Raw genomic sequence first — 17729 nt, forward strand, 5'->3', positions numbered from 1 at the left:
GCAGCTTGTCGAGATACTCATTTGCAGATATTCCGATTTTTCTAGTGCAGAACTATACATTGGCAATAAGGATTAGTCTGAGTCACAAAGCCACACGTTTTTGGGCCCTCGATTAAGAATCTATGAATATGGTTTCAGTATGTTGTTTAGGTTTTCATGAGGGACTATAATTAAGCACAAGTCCTTTATTGGGTTTGTTTCTCACATTGCCCTAATTTTCAGGGGCTTATGACAGAGTTAACTATGGGGACCTTCTGTCCAGTCCATGGACTCGCTTTGAGACAGGGTGCTGAAAACACAATATGTCCAGTTTGGGGCTCTTGGGACAAGTCAAAACCCCAGTCCATATTGTGCTCCTGGGTTGAACCCGTTACCCATGCACTTCAATAGTTCTGTAAGGGGCCTCTGTGGGTGGGGTTTTCACCCCAGTTAAGGGTACTGTGAAGGCATCATGAAGTAAGACACAGACAACAGATTCAAAGTTACACTCAAAAGGTTTATTTAAGTTAATAGTCAGGATGGAGTAAGGCCTAACTTGCCTTATGCTAAGGTGGGATTTTCCCTACCTAAAGAAAACTAAGGAGAGTCTGAAAGTCCAAATCAAAGGTCAGCCTGTGTCCAAAAACTATACTTGCCCTCACAATTAAATGAATACAATGTTTAGGGATGTCAGTATTCAAATGAATAGTGTTCAAAAGTAAAGTTCTGAGCTTCTTCCAGCGTATAATCAGCTTCCCTTTTCCAGGTTCGATAAAGTTCACAAGTATTGGGGTTCCCTTACTCAAGAGTTCAAATCTTCCAGCTTTTCAGAACAACAAAATTCCTTTGGGACTCTTCCCAACTCTCTTGTCATTAGTACTCTTTACTGGTTCACCAAAAATAGTTCTGTCTCTTAAATTCAAAATCACTTGAGCAATTGTGGCAAAACACAAACTTCCTTAAAGTTACTTTCATTTGCTTTTTCCAAAAGTGCCACTCAGTCTAGGCGCAGTTGTTGGACCACACAGTTCGCCCATTGCAGGTTACGGAACCAATACCCTTGCTCACCTGCTTTCATCAACAACTGTCCCGTGCTTTCTCTTGCAGTGAAAATGTACTCTTCCAACACTTTGCCGTGGCTAGCGTGCCCACCATTCACTTTGTTACAATCGCTGTACTTTTCTGGCTCTTGCCAATACAGGCTTCATCTTAGTCTGCAGTGCCTCGAACACTTACCTTGTATCAATCTACTCATCCTCTTTTTGGGATTCTATTTCCTTTGCCAGCACTTGTATTTCACTCAGTACACTCTGTGGTATCTTCCAATTGTACCACCTTGCTTTCATTTCATTCACTCATGTTCATTACTTGCTTTAACTCTGTGTGGCATTGGGAAATGCTTCATTACATTTAGAGAGATTCATGAGTTGATTTTGTCCTGTGTGGCATTCATTAATGCTCATCAAGCCTCTCAGTTCGTCCAGTATTCAAAATTCCTCTGTTTCAGCCTTGAAACTACTTTCAGTTCATTCACGATTTAAATGCACATCTTTCAGCATTCGAAAAGTGCTTACAACCATTTCCAGTTCGTTCGATATTCAATAAATGCTTGCTTTGTGTTCCCGGAGCACCCCGGTATGAGTGTTCCCTGTCTACACTCACCGGCTTTAGGCGGCAGCTCCCATCAGCTTTGTACCTTTCTGGCTCGGCATTCAGCTTCCAGTGTCTCTGCTCTTCCCTCATGGAGGTCGGGGAGATCTCTGCTCGCTCTCCTGGAGGTCCACGGCGACCAGAGTTCTTCGGCACCCCATAGCTCCTTCTGGTTGTGCCTGACACAGAAGATGTGCAGCCCGTCCAAACCTTCTCTGGACCTACCTCGGCCCCAGGGTTCCTTGTCCCTGCTCGACACGGCTTCCAGCACCCATGTCTCCCACTCCTGTCTCTCCGGTCCACAATTCTCCAGCTCCAGCCGGCTCCACACTCCAGCCTGCCGTTTCTATCTTTCGCCTGAGCACAGCCCGCATTCTAATTTCCGTTAGGCTTCCTAAGTGGCCACAGGTTGAGGTCATTTAGTCCAATTGCCTGACCATAGTTAAAGGGACATGCCTGACTGCACTCTCTGAACTCCTCCATAGGCCTCTTCTTCGTCTCAGTACCAGAGTGGTGTTTGGAGAGGTTTACATTAAACAAAGTATTCATAACTCTGTGTTGTCTCCTTCTCACTTTAGTATTTGGTGGATATTTGGCTGTATTAACAAGATGAGGCTTATATGTATCTATATTTAGAATATAAGGTGGATATATATTTATCTCACCCAAATGAGGATTTGTCGTAGTTGTTCTCTTCCTCATCCCAGTGTAAAAATGTTTTTTTTTTTTTCTGGGGAATGTTTTGTAGGGGAAAAGAAAGGAAAGTTTGACAGTAACCTACACAGATTGGGACAGAAGGTTCCCTGTGAATAGGACGTGGTGCAGGCAAACTGGAAATAAATGGTTAATTATGAAAAAAAATTGTCATTTCTTTCCATTTTGCCTGCAACGCGTGGGCAAAATTAAAGGAAATGGCAATTTCTTTTCATATGGTAAAAAACAAAAAATTGCCATCTATTTTCATTTTGCCCACGCGGTGCAGGGAAAATTGAATGAATTCAATTGTTTAACATAAAGATAAAAAAATGGTAAGTTCTTTCCATTTTGCCCACGCAGCATTTTTTTTTTTTTAATTTTTGCACTGGGCAGCCGTGGTGGGGCCTGTGGCATCCGGGAGTACTGGCCCGAAAGGAGGGTCGGGTTGGAGCCCCCATTGTAGCGTGGGCCAGTCCGGGCCTCGTCCACCTCTATGCATGTGTGTGCAGTGCATGTCGTTGTGGTAGTGTCCTCCGCATTGGGAGCCACCAGGAAAGGGTCTTGCCAAGTAGATGTTATTTCCCCACAGTGCCGAAACCGGGCCTGGTGAAAGCGGCCTCCAGAGTACAGGGAAGCGCTGTCAGAGTTAGTACACCAAAGGCAAGATAGGGTGTGGAGTTTTCTTCAGCAGGTAAAATGGTAGCCCCTTTACAGGTCCTCTAAGCACAGCTCAGACCACATAGCACACTCCTGGCTCAGGCACTGCATGCGAAGGAGGTGGCACAGTGCTTGTCCACAGGCTGCTCCTACAAGCACTTCCTCATACTTACACCATTTACAGGTGCTCAGCACAAACGGGCATCCCTTGGTGCAGGCTATCAGGGCACGTCCATTTTTGAGGAGCCGAGTGCTCAAAGTGATAGGAAAGGGGTTCCTTGCTCAGTTGTACTTTACCTAAAAGACCCCAGACAGGAATTTGACTCCATATTGAATGCACAGGATCCATGTTTGCCATCCATGCCTGGCGACATCTTCAAGCTGTCAGTCAGGTTCTTTCTTTCTGGACACTGCTTCGTCAACAGGGCAAGTCCTCACATGGTGCTTGGGGTGCCTCCCTGAAAGTTCTAGGACTTCTTGTGAATGCAGGTAGCAGGCAGGGTGTAGCAGGGTCCTTTAATGGTTGAATGTTCTCTCTGCCATTTTTTGGAAATTCGCAGCGCTTTTTCTCTAGTTTTGAGGGTCCTTAAGACTTTCTTCTGTGAAGGTTTAACTACAAACTATGTTCAACATAGTTCAAAGACTACTCACACTCATGATAGAAGGAGAACATCAGATGTCCTCGGTTGATGGGAGTTGTAGTCCAAAACCTCTGGAGAGACAAAGGTTGCAGATCCCTGGTTTAAAGGAACCCACCAGAATTTGTTTTTAAAGCAGCACCCAAGGGGTACAAACTATGGAGGCCATTAATGACTGGGTGCTGGAGAGGGGCAGAGGCTAGCTGACCTCTTACCAAATATAGCCTTTGTTGATCCAAAGGAGGGAGTCTTGATGGGAGGGAATTCACTTTGAGATACATTCGGTTTCCTAAGGTCTCCTTCACATAGGCGGTGGATTCTACTACATGCCAGGTCCCACCTTGTCCCAAATTCACAGGAGCAGCTGAATCCCCCAGACCCACTTGAGCATCTCGTCTACAGCCAAACCTTCATACAGATGAACCCCCCCAAAAAAACAGGGGGAAAGGGGAAGTGGATAAAATAACAAAACACATTCACATGCTCTTCTGATAGATGAAGATCTGCAGAAGGAGAGAAAATAGAACCAAGGTAGGTTTCTTTTCTACTCTCGTTACTTATAAACACCCTCCAATCCCCAGGATTACCTGTACTTCTTTGCTAGATGCCAGGAGGAGGTGGAAGCGTGAAAGCGTGCACACTCCAGTACCCAGACCAATTAAATAAATGAGGGAGGTGGAAGGGAGGTTTTTTTTTCATTTCAGGAATAACTTTCCAATTGATTGCTCTGGTCTCTTTCCCATATGATATAAGTTGCCGCCCCAGTCCTTAGCATTTATTATTTTTCTTTTCCTTTAGTGTAGTTTGGTTAAGTAAAACTCGTTTCCCTGTTGGCAGTGGACAAATGGTGTCCTATATGAACTCGACTCTGCATGTGCACCAAAACTGATGACTAAGAGCCTTCCCACTGTCCAGGGTTACTGGAGCAAGGGTGTGGACTGAGACCAGTAGATCACACCTGCACAGTCCAGATTAAACAATGAGTTACTCAGTATAACCTGAATTGGTAATGGGGCGGATACCCTACACCCCTCGCCTGAGGAGGTGCAACAGGAAGTTCTTCGAAGAAGCCATGATGAACAGGAAGAATGCCATTTTTTGTTATTAATAGTGTAGAAGGGTTCGCTTTTTCATGATGCACCCTTTGTATAAGACGGTAGGCAGGAATAACCTATCTAAGGGCTCACCCAAACCTTTTAGATAGTTTGATGGTAATATGGCCAGTCATCGAGCGACGGGCCTCAAGGGAGGGCAGAGTTAGTCAGGAGGGAATGGGTTAAGAGGTGGAAGCCTGTCTGTCTTGCAAGCAAACAAATAAAGCGGCTTTTGTTTTCACCATCTCTGAAAAATGAGATAAGTCTGATTACTCTGACAGTGACAACCCTACTCCTAACTGCACTTAACAGTTCGAAATGAAATGGGAAAGAATCTTCCTGGAGAAATTCACTGGTCATCGCAGTCTCACCACCTCAGACTTCTTCATAAATCCAGAACTCCGAGGTTATTTATAACGTGCTTAATACCCAAAGGTTTCTAAGCGCGGACCTAGGGATCGAACCTGTGTTGCTTCATGTCGTCTTGCTTCCAAGGCGAGCATGTTGCCCCTAAGCTCTCCTCCTGCGACATGGTGTTAAATTTAAGTATTTTCAGCTCAAAATGTCTCTTATCTTTTCTTTTTTTTTAAGATGGTTTTCTATACATAAAATTGTTTTGAGCGAACTAGTTACCTTATAACAAGAACACAACCTAAATAGCCTTAATCTATCTGTCCTTAATTTACGTCAATCCTATTTACACCTCTTATTAACCTTCTGCTTAGTTAAAAACAAACCTTGGTTGTGACAATTAGTATGCAGGTCATTTCTGCATTCAACTTTGGTCCCAGGACGTATTACTGAGGAAAATGCCTTTAAGATATATTTTGGCAGCTTCAGGTCCCCTTTTCCTGTTGTGCGCAGTGCAAGAGGGAAAAAGCTACGCTGAGCTATCAATTCGGGAGCCGCTTCTTCTACAGTGAGGGCCCAATTCTGAGCTTGTGATAACAGTAGTTATGGAAGCAAACATTCTCCGCCCCAGTTTCCAGCACCACCATTCTGAGGTGCGTGGAAGAATTGAAGGGGAGATGTCATTCTTTCCAGCAACAAAGCTAATAAAATCTATCCTTTTGATAGAAACATGTGCACCACTGCCATTTCAAGCATTTCTTAGAAGACTACCACTCTTCTAATTTTAGAACGTTTTCATAAACTTTCATTAAACTAGAAAAGTGGTGCAGCTGTCTAGGACATGGAATTTTTATAAAGGGAAAAAGTGTGCAGTAAAGTTTAACGACACTTCACTAGTGGTGTATTTTCACTTGTTTTTTGACGTGCTAGAGCAGTGCTTTTGAAAGGAGAATCCCCTCGCAGTACCCGCCCTGCCTTCCTCATAGTTTCTAAGGCTGTTGTCAAGCAGTAAATCAGGTATATGCAAAATGTCCGGCCAGCCCATTATCACTTTAACAGAATATTGGTGTCAATGGCATGTCTTGACTGGGGTGACCCAAGTGGGACACTGACTTATGCAGGGGTGGCATAAAGTATGAATATGAGCATGTGCTCGCACACACAGACACACACAGTATAATGGGGGGCAGCTGGGGTGGCCAATCAGATTGCTGGGGTAGCACGTGCCATCCCAGGCCACTCCCTGGACGCGCCTATGGTGCTTTTAAGGAAAGTGTTCATCCTTCATGGAAGAAAACGTTCCTATTTGTGCATGTACCACAGAATCGGGCCCCGAGAAGGGTCTTTACAGGGTGTGAGCCCACACTCTCAAAGTGAGACACTATTCCCCTGGTGAGCAGCATCTTAACGGTGCACATTCACTTTAGCTCCATCTCTGGGAATGGAGCGAAATAGACGGGGCTTTGAAGCTCCGTAAAAGATTAGGTGAACATTTAAACTAAAGGTTACTCTAGAGCACCTCTGCACAATCGTTTAATCAACAAAGTCTGCTGCTTGAGATATAAAGAATTCAAGTGCTGATAAAAGGAAGTAGCATTCATGGATCACTGCGCACCGCCATGGTAACATCTATGGTCCCCCGCAGTCTTTTCTTGACCGTCAATACTCGTTCAAACTTGAAATAAAACAATTGGAGTCACGAAGCAGGCCCCTTGGAAGGACCCTAAGAAAAACAGGACCTTCTGGCTGGTAATCTACAAGGAGGTGCAGTTTAGAATGTTGACTGCACTCCTGGCAAATCAGCTCTCTGCTGCCTTTCGGACATCTTGGCTTGGGAAGAGACCCTATTCTTGAATAAGAGGGGTTTGGGATAGTTTCCTTACAAAGCAAAACAGGTTCCTAATCAACTTCAAACTACAGCTACCTACACCAATCCAATGACTACTAAAAACAGTAACTCTAATGGACTTTCCCTCAAACAAAACACTCCCAAACCCAGTGAGTCACAAGTGAGCGTCTGCGTGACGCGACACTCAAGCTGGGGAATATAGAGGTAAGTGTTTCTGGGTGATGGCGTTTCTCGAGGACAGACTGCCATAAGTCATATCCGCAGTGTCCATTCGGGCCTGACTGGAGAACCATAGGGATCTGCTGCGTCCAGGGTCAACAGGACCGCGCGGCACATGCTGGGATTTAGGCAGCTGTAATGAAAAACCAAATGGGACCGTTTCAATCTCCCTAAACCCTGCAAATCCCTTTAGAACAACATGACTAGATTCGGAATTCGAGTTTCTTCAAACGTAATCTTTTTTTGGCTCTTTTTCTTGTCTGGGATTTCGTTTCAAGGTCGTGTTGTTTAGGCCCCTCTCTAGGGGGTAAGCTGAGCAGGTTCCGCTTCCAGCAGCCGGGCTTTGTTGCCTCCATGATACGTTCTGTTCTGGTGATGTGCTGTACACATCTGGCGCGTGTGCAAGGCTAAGGAGAGAGAGAGCGCGAGGGGAATCTGCTGACGATGGAACAAATGTTTCTAAAAATGTTCTGGGTTTATGTCTATAAACATCAGGAAGGACTTGAAAGGGCAGGTCTGTAATCCCCTAGGCTTTGGCGTGAGGCTCTGACTCAGCAGCCCGTCAACGCGTTGTGTAAATCAGTAGTTCCCGCTTCAAACTGCCTTTCTCAATCTGTCCCAAAAGTGGAAGAAAACAACTTTACACACAACTGTTTCGTCACAACGTGTGCGAGCGTCAGGACAAAACAAATTCATAAATATTAGGATTCCATTAGGGAACAGGCCGTTCTGTCGTTACCTGTTTTCATGAGCAGTCACGTGACTCTCAGACAGAACGCCATCTTGGCACGAGCTGTCTTTTTAATTTCAGAGGAAAGTACCATCCAGCTTTCCGGAGGAGCCATACCTGGACTCAACCATAGAGTCCTTCGACCACAACCTGTCTTAGGGCAGGAACCCTAAGTATAGGTGTCGGTTTCAAGAATCCTACATGTTTCAGGAATGTGATACAGGTGTTTGTTGCAAGATTCCTACATGCATGTGGTATGTAAGACAGGTGTCTGTTGTAAGAATCCTGCCTGTTCGAGGTAAGCGACAATGATGCAAGAATTCTACATGCCTCCAGCACACAGGAGTTGGCTGCAGAAATCATATGTGATAGTCGTATGTGAAGCAAATGCCTGGTGCAAGTGTAATCCCTGGCAAATATGGGGCCCTTAAAGATGAGGGGTTAAGGGAAAGTATATAAGTAAATATATAAAGAAAGACAAGACAAACCAGAAGGAGTTTATGCAAAGCTTATTGAATGTGAATATGCTTTACATAGACTAACCTGAACGTACCAAGTTCCCCACCATGGGGGACACATGGAACCTTGGGGCTGAGGGACAATGGCAGGTCCCCCCTGCCAACCAACAGAGACATGGACTGAACTGGGAACCGTTAGAAAAGGACAGCTAGTAGAAGGGGAAGCAAAAGGAAAGATAGAAAGAAGATACCCGGAGGAAAATGAAGAGCTGCAGTCCTTGGGGGAGTCGCGGCCTCGAGAAAATAACACTCAGGCCTGGGCCGCATGTGGTGGCGCCCTGAACCGGAGCATGGCCTAGTGACTACAAGCTGCCCGGGTGCCAGTCCGGGTAGCATGGAGGTGAGGGAGTCCCAGGCTGCGTGCGTGGTGCAGCCCGGGTGAAGATCATGGCTGTGCTGGTGAACCTGCCCGCCCCATGCAGCACCAGTGAGACAGCCAGCACCGCCGGGAGAAGGGGGCTGCATGCAATCCGCTCTCCCTGGGGTCAGATGGGGAGAGCGGAAAAAATCAGGACTTACCTGGAGCCCCAGCCGCGATGTTCTACACAGCCGGGGCTCATCTTGGAGTGCTTTGACTGGGTGCTCTGACTCCACCCAGGTGGGCGGAACTGGGTGGAGTCCAACAAAGACTTTCCCCGCTTTAAAGACGCACCGCCACAGAGGAAAATGAAAATATTAACCGCTGCACTGCCAGCAGGCAGCATGGGCTCATAAGCCCCAACAAACATTTATGTCTGGCAGAGCACCAACTAATTAACACCACCGCAACAGAGGAAAGCTAAACTATGGGTTTCTGAAGCCCTGCAGCAACATGACCAGCACAGAGGAATTAAGGGCTTCCAAAGCCCCATTTAAGCACAGAGCTGCCAAAGCCCACAAAGGGAGGAAGGGCTCCCAATGCCCTATAATGAGAGTTAAGGGTTTCCAAAATGCCCTATGAGGCAGTGCGGGCTCACGCAGGCCGAGAGAGCGCAAATAAGTGTCCTGTGACAACCATCCATGGCAGAGCAGGGGGGATGAAATAAAATTGGGAAGGAACTTCAGCATTAGTGCTGCAACAAGAAGGTACTGTGCACGATATGTTATGTGATGTGACGGACTAATACAAGCTGACAAGAGCACTGGGGTTTAAGTTAAAGTAGTGGCAGTTTGCAGCCGTCAGGTGGGTAGGTAAAATGTAGGAAGTGTCTGTGAGGGGCTAATTGACAGGTTGACATGGATGTAAGAGGGCCAGGGTAGGTGAAGTTGGGAACTTGGTCAAAGTTCATATGGTGAGGGGCTGTTTTACATGATATCTTCTACCTTGGCCTTGATACAGAGTGGAATGGGAAACGGAAAGGGGACGTTCTCTCATGGGGAAGAAATGATGACAAGTGATGTGTTTTTTTATATAAAAGCCTGAAAGGGCACTAAAACTCCCCAACTGCTGTACTGTGCCTTATTGACATCTGAAACTCAGCATTGTGCCCACCTCCTGGATTTACATCTTTTGTTTGCAGGTTCCTCAGTGCCCCACCAGAGCAGCTGGTCTGGATGGTGAGGTGATGTCAGTGAGGTTCATTCCTGGGCCGGAGTATTTATAATACTGTGCTGAACCGGGCCAGGAGAAAAAAAAAAACAGGGGCTACACAAGTATCCAATGTGTTTACATTATGTGACACAGGTGTACGTTGAAAGAATCCTACATGTTTGCAGTCTGTGGCTCCGGTGTCGTGGCTAGAATTCTACACGTTAGTGGTATTTGACGCAGATGTCTGTTGCAAGAATGCTCAGAGTTTACGGTACGAAATACAGGTTTCGGTTGCAGAAATCCTAAGTGTGGTATCAGAAACAGATGTCTGGTGCAAATATCCTGTGTGTTTCCAGTATGTGACACAGGTCAATGTTGAAATAATTTTGCATATTTGAAGTCTGTGACACAGGTGTTGGGTGCAAGAATTTTACAGGTTTGCTTTTCTGACACACGAGTCTGTTGCGAGAATCGTATGGGTTTGCGCATTTGAAACATATGTTGGGAGAAAGAATCCTACATGCTTGTGGTATGTAACGTAGATGTCGCTTGCAAGGATCCATCTTTATTGAGGGTTGGGAAATGTGTGTTTGGCTGGATTCCTCCATGTGGTTGGTCTGTGGCACATCCACGTGGCAGGAGTTCTCTATGTATGTGATATTAGACACACATGTCCGTGGCTGGAATCCTCTCTAGCCACAGTATTTCACGTGTGTGTCCGTTGCATGATTCCTCCAAGGAACACCTGAGCTTGTGGCAGGAACCCACTCGCTGTGGTTTTTGACACATATGTACATGACTGGGGATCCTCATTGTACACACGTCTGCGGCACACTTGAATTGTGTGCTTGGAGTGAAGCATAGCAGGAATCGTCTATGTTCTCTGTATGGGACCACGTGCATGTTTTAGGATTCCTCTGTGTCCATGATGTTTGCCAATCATAGAAAGCTGCAAATCGCTGTGGGTGGAAAATGATCTTTTTTCCCCTTCTTGTCCATCCTCCTTCCCCAGCTGTGCGTCTGTGTGCGCCCTGAAGCGAATCTTTTTTTGTGACGTGTGTGAAACATTTATAAAATCACAGAAAATATGCAAGTATATAATAATATTTTAGATTCTTTTGAAAGCATGGTTACTCCAAGGCTTCATGGCGCTAACAGCAACTGACCAGCACAATAATCACATGCAACAGCTTAATTCAGCTGCAGGTACAGCTATGTCTAAAGGAGCCTGTGGAATGCAAAATAAGCCTGACTGAAACATAGTGTGGTAGGCAGCGGGTTCCATAATGTGGTTCCCGGGACCGAGAATGCCCAACCACCTATGCTCAGCTGCTTAAACTGGACCAGGGTCATAAGGGAGTGAGTGGGATACTTTATATAGGAGTGCCTGAGAAGAGCGCATGGAGTGCGTAGGGCAACAGTGAGAACATGTCTGGATGATAGAATGAGGGGTCTGTTTACAGAAGGCACAATGTACAATGGTCAGAGAATTGAGTATGATGCATTGGCATTCAGGAATCCAATTAAGGAGGGGCAGGGGCACATGCCGCCATGCAAGATTAACCCTGATGCACTGCCTGACCAGTATGCTGTGGCACCAGGAGCTCACTGTGTGGCCTGCAGGTTACACACTTCTCTGCACGAGGCCCCCAGCCCACTGTGCTAGTCTGGTTGACTTCCGTTGTTGCTAGGAATGTTCTCAGAGTTGGCATCACTGTTATATGTGCACTCATAATGGGAGCTGATTCTGCTTAGGGGCAATATTTCCATGTAGCCCCCCCACATGCACTGACACTCAATACTTTAGTACTCACTGAATGCCATGCTTGTGACATAGAGTTTCATGAGAAAAGGCTCTAACTGGGCCTGGCTTTGGATCGTGCTCCCATTACCCTCTGCTTCCTATTATACCCGCCTGTTATTATGCCATGGCTCTGATTAGGATAGGACTCTGGTTATGCCAGGGCTTGGAGCGTGCCACTGCACTTATATCACAAGTACGTGAAGGATCTGATTTAAGGGTCAAGTCCTAAAAAATAGTGGGGGGACTCATTAACACACCAATAGAATGTGGCGTCACCAGAAATTAGTATATCAAGATGCCCTCTGAAAAAAGTGGGGGGATGCCTGAGGGGACTCCTTCCACCGGCATGTACCCTCGACTTGAGCCCTGATCCGATTATCCCAGGACTCTGTTTATGTGGTGACTCCATTTATAACCAAATAAGTGATGGGTGGAAGGTTTTCAATACATCTGAACCACTGGCACTGCGCTGAGCAACCTCCACCACCATCAGCCATGTATGCCAGAGCTCTGATAATGCCAAAGCTCTGTTGCTTGTTCTGGAAAAGATCCAGGGCTACGCTAATGTCGGGACTGTCGGGACTCGGGGCTAGCTAGCCTTTTAGTTGTAGCTCCATAGCTTCTATCTGAGACAACAACCAAAAATCCCAGCACTATAGCCCTCTCATCCCCATCCCCCAGCAACGTGGAAAGGGTTCCGATTATGTGGGGGCTTTGCTTGCTCATGGAACCCCATTTGTGGCAGGGCCCTGCAATTGTGCTGAGGCTTTCATTGACCCAGGGCCCTGGCTGTGCAGACGCTCTGATCATGAGTGGGGTTTGGTTTGCGAGGAAGGCCTTCAGATGTTGGGACTTGAGAATTGCTGAGACAGAGAGAGCAGTGTGTTTCTTGGCACAGGATGTTACTCTGCATAAACAGGCATAGCACCTGCGAATCCAGGGTACATGAGCTCTAATCCCAGTTTCTTGACTTGACTTCTATGTGAGGGAGTCTAGGAAAGTTGTGTCATCTCCACGTGCGCCCGATGATGCATCCCGATATGTGGGTCACTGATGAACTGACCAATGGGTTTGTAAGCCCTGTACTAATAACTAGAAATGTACCTTTTACAGATAGGACAAGGCTCCCAATGTTTCTCAGTCGTTAGCACATGTGGGAGTGGCACCAACCAATGTGATGGCCAGCAAGCAGAGGCGTAGCCAGGATTGTCTAACAAATGGGGTCTGAAGCTATTGTATGCAGTTGGGCCCACCGCAGTGACATTAACATCTGTACATGCCCACACAGAGCAATGCCGAGTGAGTGGTCATTGACAGACTTTGGGTGGGACTTGCTCACTCAGGCCCTACCCTGTCTACGCCTCTGCCAGCCACGTGGCGAGAATCTGCCAGTACCCACCTTCTCTACCAGCCATCTGGACCTCCCACAGTTGTGCCATAATTTGCTTCACTCTGTGCCCTGGCCGCTTCCCCCCTCCTGCCTCACAGCCCTCCATAGGAGTCCCTCACCCACCATCCCCTCCAAACCCGACCCTCACTTAACTAAAACTCTGCCGCTAAATCCATTTCCGCTTCTTTCATTTAACAGTGAGGGAATTACCGCCAGTTTTACTGCACTGCCAAGCTATGAGTTTAGCTTTAAAGCAGAGATCTTACCCCCAGCCAAGCGCTGGAGGTGAATCCAAAAACTGGAGGGGTTACAAAGGATTTAGCACCTGTAGTAATTCCTCCAACTCCCCCCTACAGTCATATGGAGTCAATGAACGGGATCTAACATTGGCATGCCGCCACTTGTAATCCAATGGTAATTTCAAAGGACTCAGTGTCTGTATCCGTAATCAAGCTTGTCAGTAATTCTGATGGAATTATGCCAAACTTCGAAAGATGCCCAAAGTCACTTTGCTGTTTCCTCTAGCGGCCATTTTGGATGTGGTCTCTTTTTATGGGACATTGGTGTGTGAGGTGAGTGAAGATGGTTTCCCTTAAAAAAATAAATTATACAAACTTTTGGAATCCAGCACCCAGTTTGTAGGCCTGGGGTGCTGATAGACTTAACCTCCAGTTTCGGGGGTAGGCATGCGCAGTAAGGGCCCTGATCCTTTGCTGAGGTTCAAGCAGGCCCTTAACTGCCCGTATTTGCCCCTGAAGCCACGTGTTAATGATATAGGACATGGCTCACATGTTGCTCTGATAAAATCTTATCCTCCCACTTCATGACAATAGAAGGTTAAACATTCAACAGGACTTTCCCCGAGTCTCCTTTATGGAATCGCTTAAATGTTGGCAAGCCTGACAAAACATGTTTATTTAAACAATGGTTTACAGTAACCTCATTTGAATGGCATTCGAAGTGGTTTTTGAAAGTTGCATAGCAGGCTGGCAAGTTGATACTGTTTGTGTGGTACCTTTGACTTGGCAAAATGATCCCTAGATTGCGCAAAGAGCCTCATGGTCATATCCATTTCAGGCTTTGTGATTTCAAAAATGGAGTTTGATACTGTCAAACAATAAATAATGGTTTATAGAGGGGGGGTGGGGGGGCATGTTCCTTAGTCACTGGTTTCCAAGTGGGCAGCGGGGGCTGTTGCTGAGGGTCGGGCTTAATTGTGTGAATCGGGGTTTCTTTACTTTTCACTATTTGCATGCCCAGCCTCTCGGGGGGAGTAAAGGGGGCGGTCCTTGAGAATTCATGGCACGTCTGAGGGGTCATTGCAATAAACCATTGCCCAACAATGAAGAGCAGGGGAGGAACTTAGACCAAGCAAAGGAAATGAGTACGTTCACTCAATTGCTGTTGAGTGCAGAAGTTACCAACCAAACATTCCCAAATATATTGTAAAATGTTCCCAGTAAAATAGCCTGCCACCAATAGCAGGGAAGTCGCCAATGGAAACCAGAGCTAAAATGGAAGCTACCACATCAAAACCCCAAAGGAGAAACATCTCCCATGTCAACGAGTGTGCCATCGCCACCGCTTCTGCTGAGCTCTACTGAGTTCTGGAGGAATTCAAAATCTACACTTGTGTATTGAAAGTTCACTGCGAAGAATTAGAACTCCTGCAGATAGACTTTCTCAGCCAGACACCAACCAAGGTATAATTATAATTGTTCTCGAACCTGCGCTGTTATGCCTGTCTTGCTTCCAAGACAAAGCGTTGCCCCTGAGCCGTCCAAGCTGAGGCCGGAGGAGAACGACGTCCGCCTCCATCTTTCTGGGTGCTCTCTACCATAATCGCGGGCTACATCCATCTGCCTGGTGCCTCCTTCACTAGCCGCACTGTTGCAGAATGTCAGTGTCTGTCCTCGTCTTTAAGACTTTAACTTTCCTTTCACTTTCTACTACTGAAAGTTTGGCATATATTTGGGAACGATTATCTGTCTCACCAAGTGTTTACTTGAATTATGGACTTGAACTTGACTTCCGAGAGTCCTCCTAGAATTTTTATAAATGCATAAAATGTGCATTGGGTTTTATCCATTTTGTGTTTCATATTTTATAAAATTGCAATTTTTTTATATGTAGCAGAAGGAATGGATTTAAAAAATATATATTAACTGTAAATTTTGTTCTGCTGAAATGATCATTGCATGTTTGAAGCCACCGTGAAGTAGCAAAGAAACCCTACATATATATCTGACGAGACAGCCATGTCTCTGTCCCACAATGCATCATTTTTCCCAGGCTCCCACCTTCAGGAAGCAAAGCTGTTTTAGAGTGGGACACAATCTAACTCTCCCAGTGAGAAACTCAATGCTGCACACGTGCTCAATCTCCCCGTGCTCACCAGCTCGCATTTTAAGCACGCAGTCATTTTTAAGGTATTTTTTTCTGAAATTAATTGTATTTATTTGTATATATTCAGGAAGGAGCAATGTTCTTTTGATCACAACATAACTTACAGAAATCAGATTTGGTGGGAAGCACTGAGCTTCTTACAAAGGGGTGAGTATGAGTGACATTCGGACCAGGTTATGGAGGTGAGTAAATGGAACAGTCACCAGGGACAATACATGGGTGGACATACATAGATTAAGAACAATCAATATTAGACATTTTTAAGTGCAAGTAGATATTTTATATCTACTTGAGAATGCCTTAAAACACAAACACAAAACCAATAGCGGAATTCATAAAATACAGACAGCTGCAGTGTACGGAGTGTGTGACGTACATCAGGGGTCACAGAGTGACCAAAGGTGGATACAGAGTGTCAACCCGATCTAAATAACCTTCTCCTAGAGTGTCTACTGCTGACCCTCAATACCTCAGCTCTTACTCCCATTTAGAAGTCACAGGTTTTTGTTTTTCTGGTTTCTTTGAAGCCTTTCACTTTTACACAACTAGATTTCACCCACTGCCCCTTGCAAAGTTCGTAGGAGAAGTGTGGGCTCTGGCCTCTCTTCAATCCTCTTGTATGATTCCAAACAAAGACACACCTGTGCATTGAAATTAGTTTTCTGGTACCCTGCTTATGCAAGGGTGCGACTTGTGACTGATGCAAGGACCCCTGCTGTGGGAATCTAGGGTGATAACGCCTGTGGCTGAGTACGTGGGCAACCCCTAATGTCCACTGAGCCGGCAGCACAGGCTGGGCAGAGGTACCAGCTCGAGCTTCACCAAAGACCTAGAGTTGATGCCCGGCTCCCAGAGTCCACACGTACTGACAATGGATACAAGAATACTTAAGAGCTCTGCTGGAAACTCACCCCGGGAACCCATTCTGGATCCATTGATTTGGAGGAGCAGGAGATTTTGAGCAATTAACTGGACCTTCATGATCATGAGACTAGTAGTCTTGAGAATGAAGACTCTTTATCGACAGGGGGTGAGGCTGGTGGACGCGTGCCAATGGGCCAGAGGGGAATGGGCCTGTGGAAACATCAACCCAGTGAAACATGACACAGAGGAATCATGGCTGAGGTATCATTGGACTGCAGATTTATAGACAAGATCACACGTGACTCGGGGTCAGGGCCATAAGATCCATGCGATATAGGCGTCATGAGACTGGGGATCTAAAGACTTAAGCAGCCATGGATACAGGAATCCATTGACCTTGGAACTCATGTGACTGCATCCATATGTGTATCACGTCATTAGGACATTGTCCGGGGGGGGGGTCACAAGAGTAGGAATCCATAAACCTATGTGGGTCATGATTCAGGCTAACAATGGACTTTTGGGCATAGGGATGATGGCTCGCGACTCTGTAGCAGCATAAACATGGCATTCCATTGGCTTAAATGCTTATGGGACTAAGGACCCAAAGCATTATGGCATATTGAGACAGGAGTGCCATTTCCTTTGGAGCCCTGAAACTGGGCAATATAGACCTGGTGCATTATAATAAGCCAGGAGGCTCAAGGTCCATGGCGAATGGACATGGAGATTTATGGGTCTATGGGGTTTAGGGTCTATGAGAAATAGAGTTGAGTGTCCCAGAGGCCACGAAACCGGGGAGAAATGGACATGGGGAATCAAGATAGTCGGGAGCCTTGGACATGGTGGTCATGGGACTTGAGGCCAATGCACATAACAGGGGAATGATGCCGCAGCAAGGCTTGTGTCCCGAACAGAGCAGAAGGCTGGCACTGATCGTCTGCCATTCTATTAACAATAACATCAACATCTGCCACATTGGACAATGTCCTCATCCTTCAATGGGATGAACCCATCAATTTGGATAAACCATCCAGTAGGGCATTCAACCTGGTGATGCACCATGTGCTCAACATTGCAGGCACACTGTATACATAACTCTACCTTTTAAAAATGCGCAGACGGATATTAAAATGAGGTACCCTGGATATTGAATACTCTAGGGCTGAAGGGCTGAAGGTGAGGGCATTTATAAGTTACCTTCTTATTCAAGAAGCAAGTGAAAGAAGATCTTTTTAAGTGGCTCAGCTGTCATTTTAAATGTAGAGCAACTGGATACCATAAAAAAATCAATGCACTGGGCAAACTGAATATGTTCTTCGTGTAGGTTGGTGTGTGAGTGACCAGTGTGCATGGTGGCACATGTGTTCTTGG

The 17729-nt window shown here is 46.0% G+C and overlaps 2 protein-coding genes across 3 annotated transcripts in view; both read right to left on the reverse strand.

The window, feature by feature from the left end:
• Positions 1-17729, reverse strand: part of CEMIP (cell migration inducing hyaluronidase 1) — an 867705-nt gene that overhangs the window by 507415 nt on the left and 342561 nt on the right. The window lies entirely within an intron of this gene.
• The window catches only part of LOC138504001 (inactive cell surface hyaluronidase CEMIP2-like), a 721493-nt gene that overhangs the window by 43231 nt on the left and 660533 nt on the right, over positions 1-17729 (reverse strand). The window lies entirely within an intron of this gene.

The sequence above is a fragment of the Ambystoma mexicanum genome, chromosome 11, assembly GCF_040938575.1.
Source record: "Ambystoma mexicanum isolate Mex_15411 chromosome 11, UKY_AmexF1_1, whole genome shotgun sequence".
Taxonomy (NCBI): Eukaryota; Metazoa; Chordata; class Amphibia; order Caudata; family Ambystomatidae; genus Ambystoma; species Ambystoma mexicanum.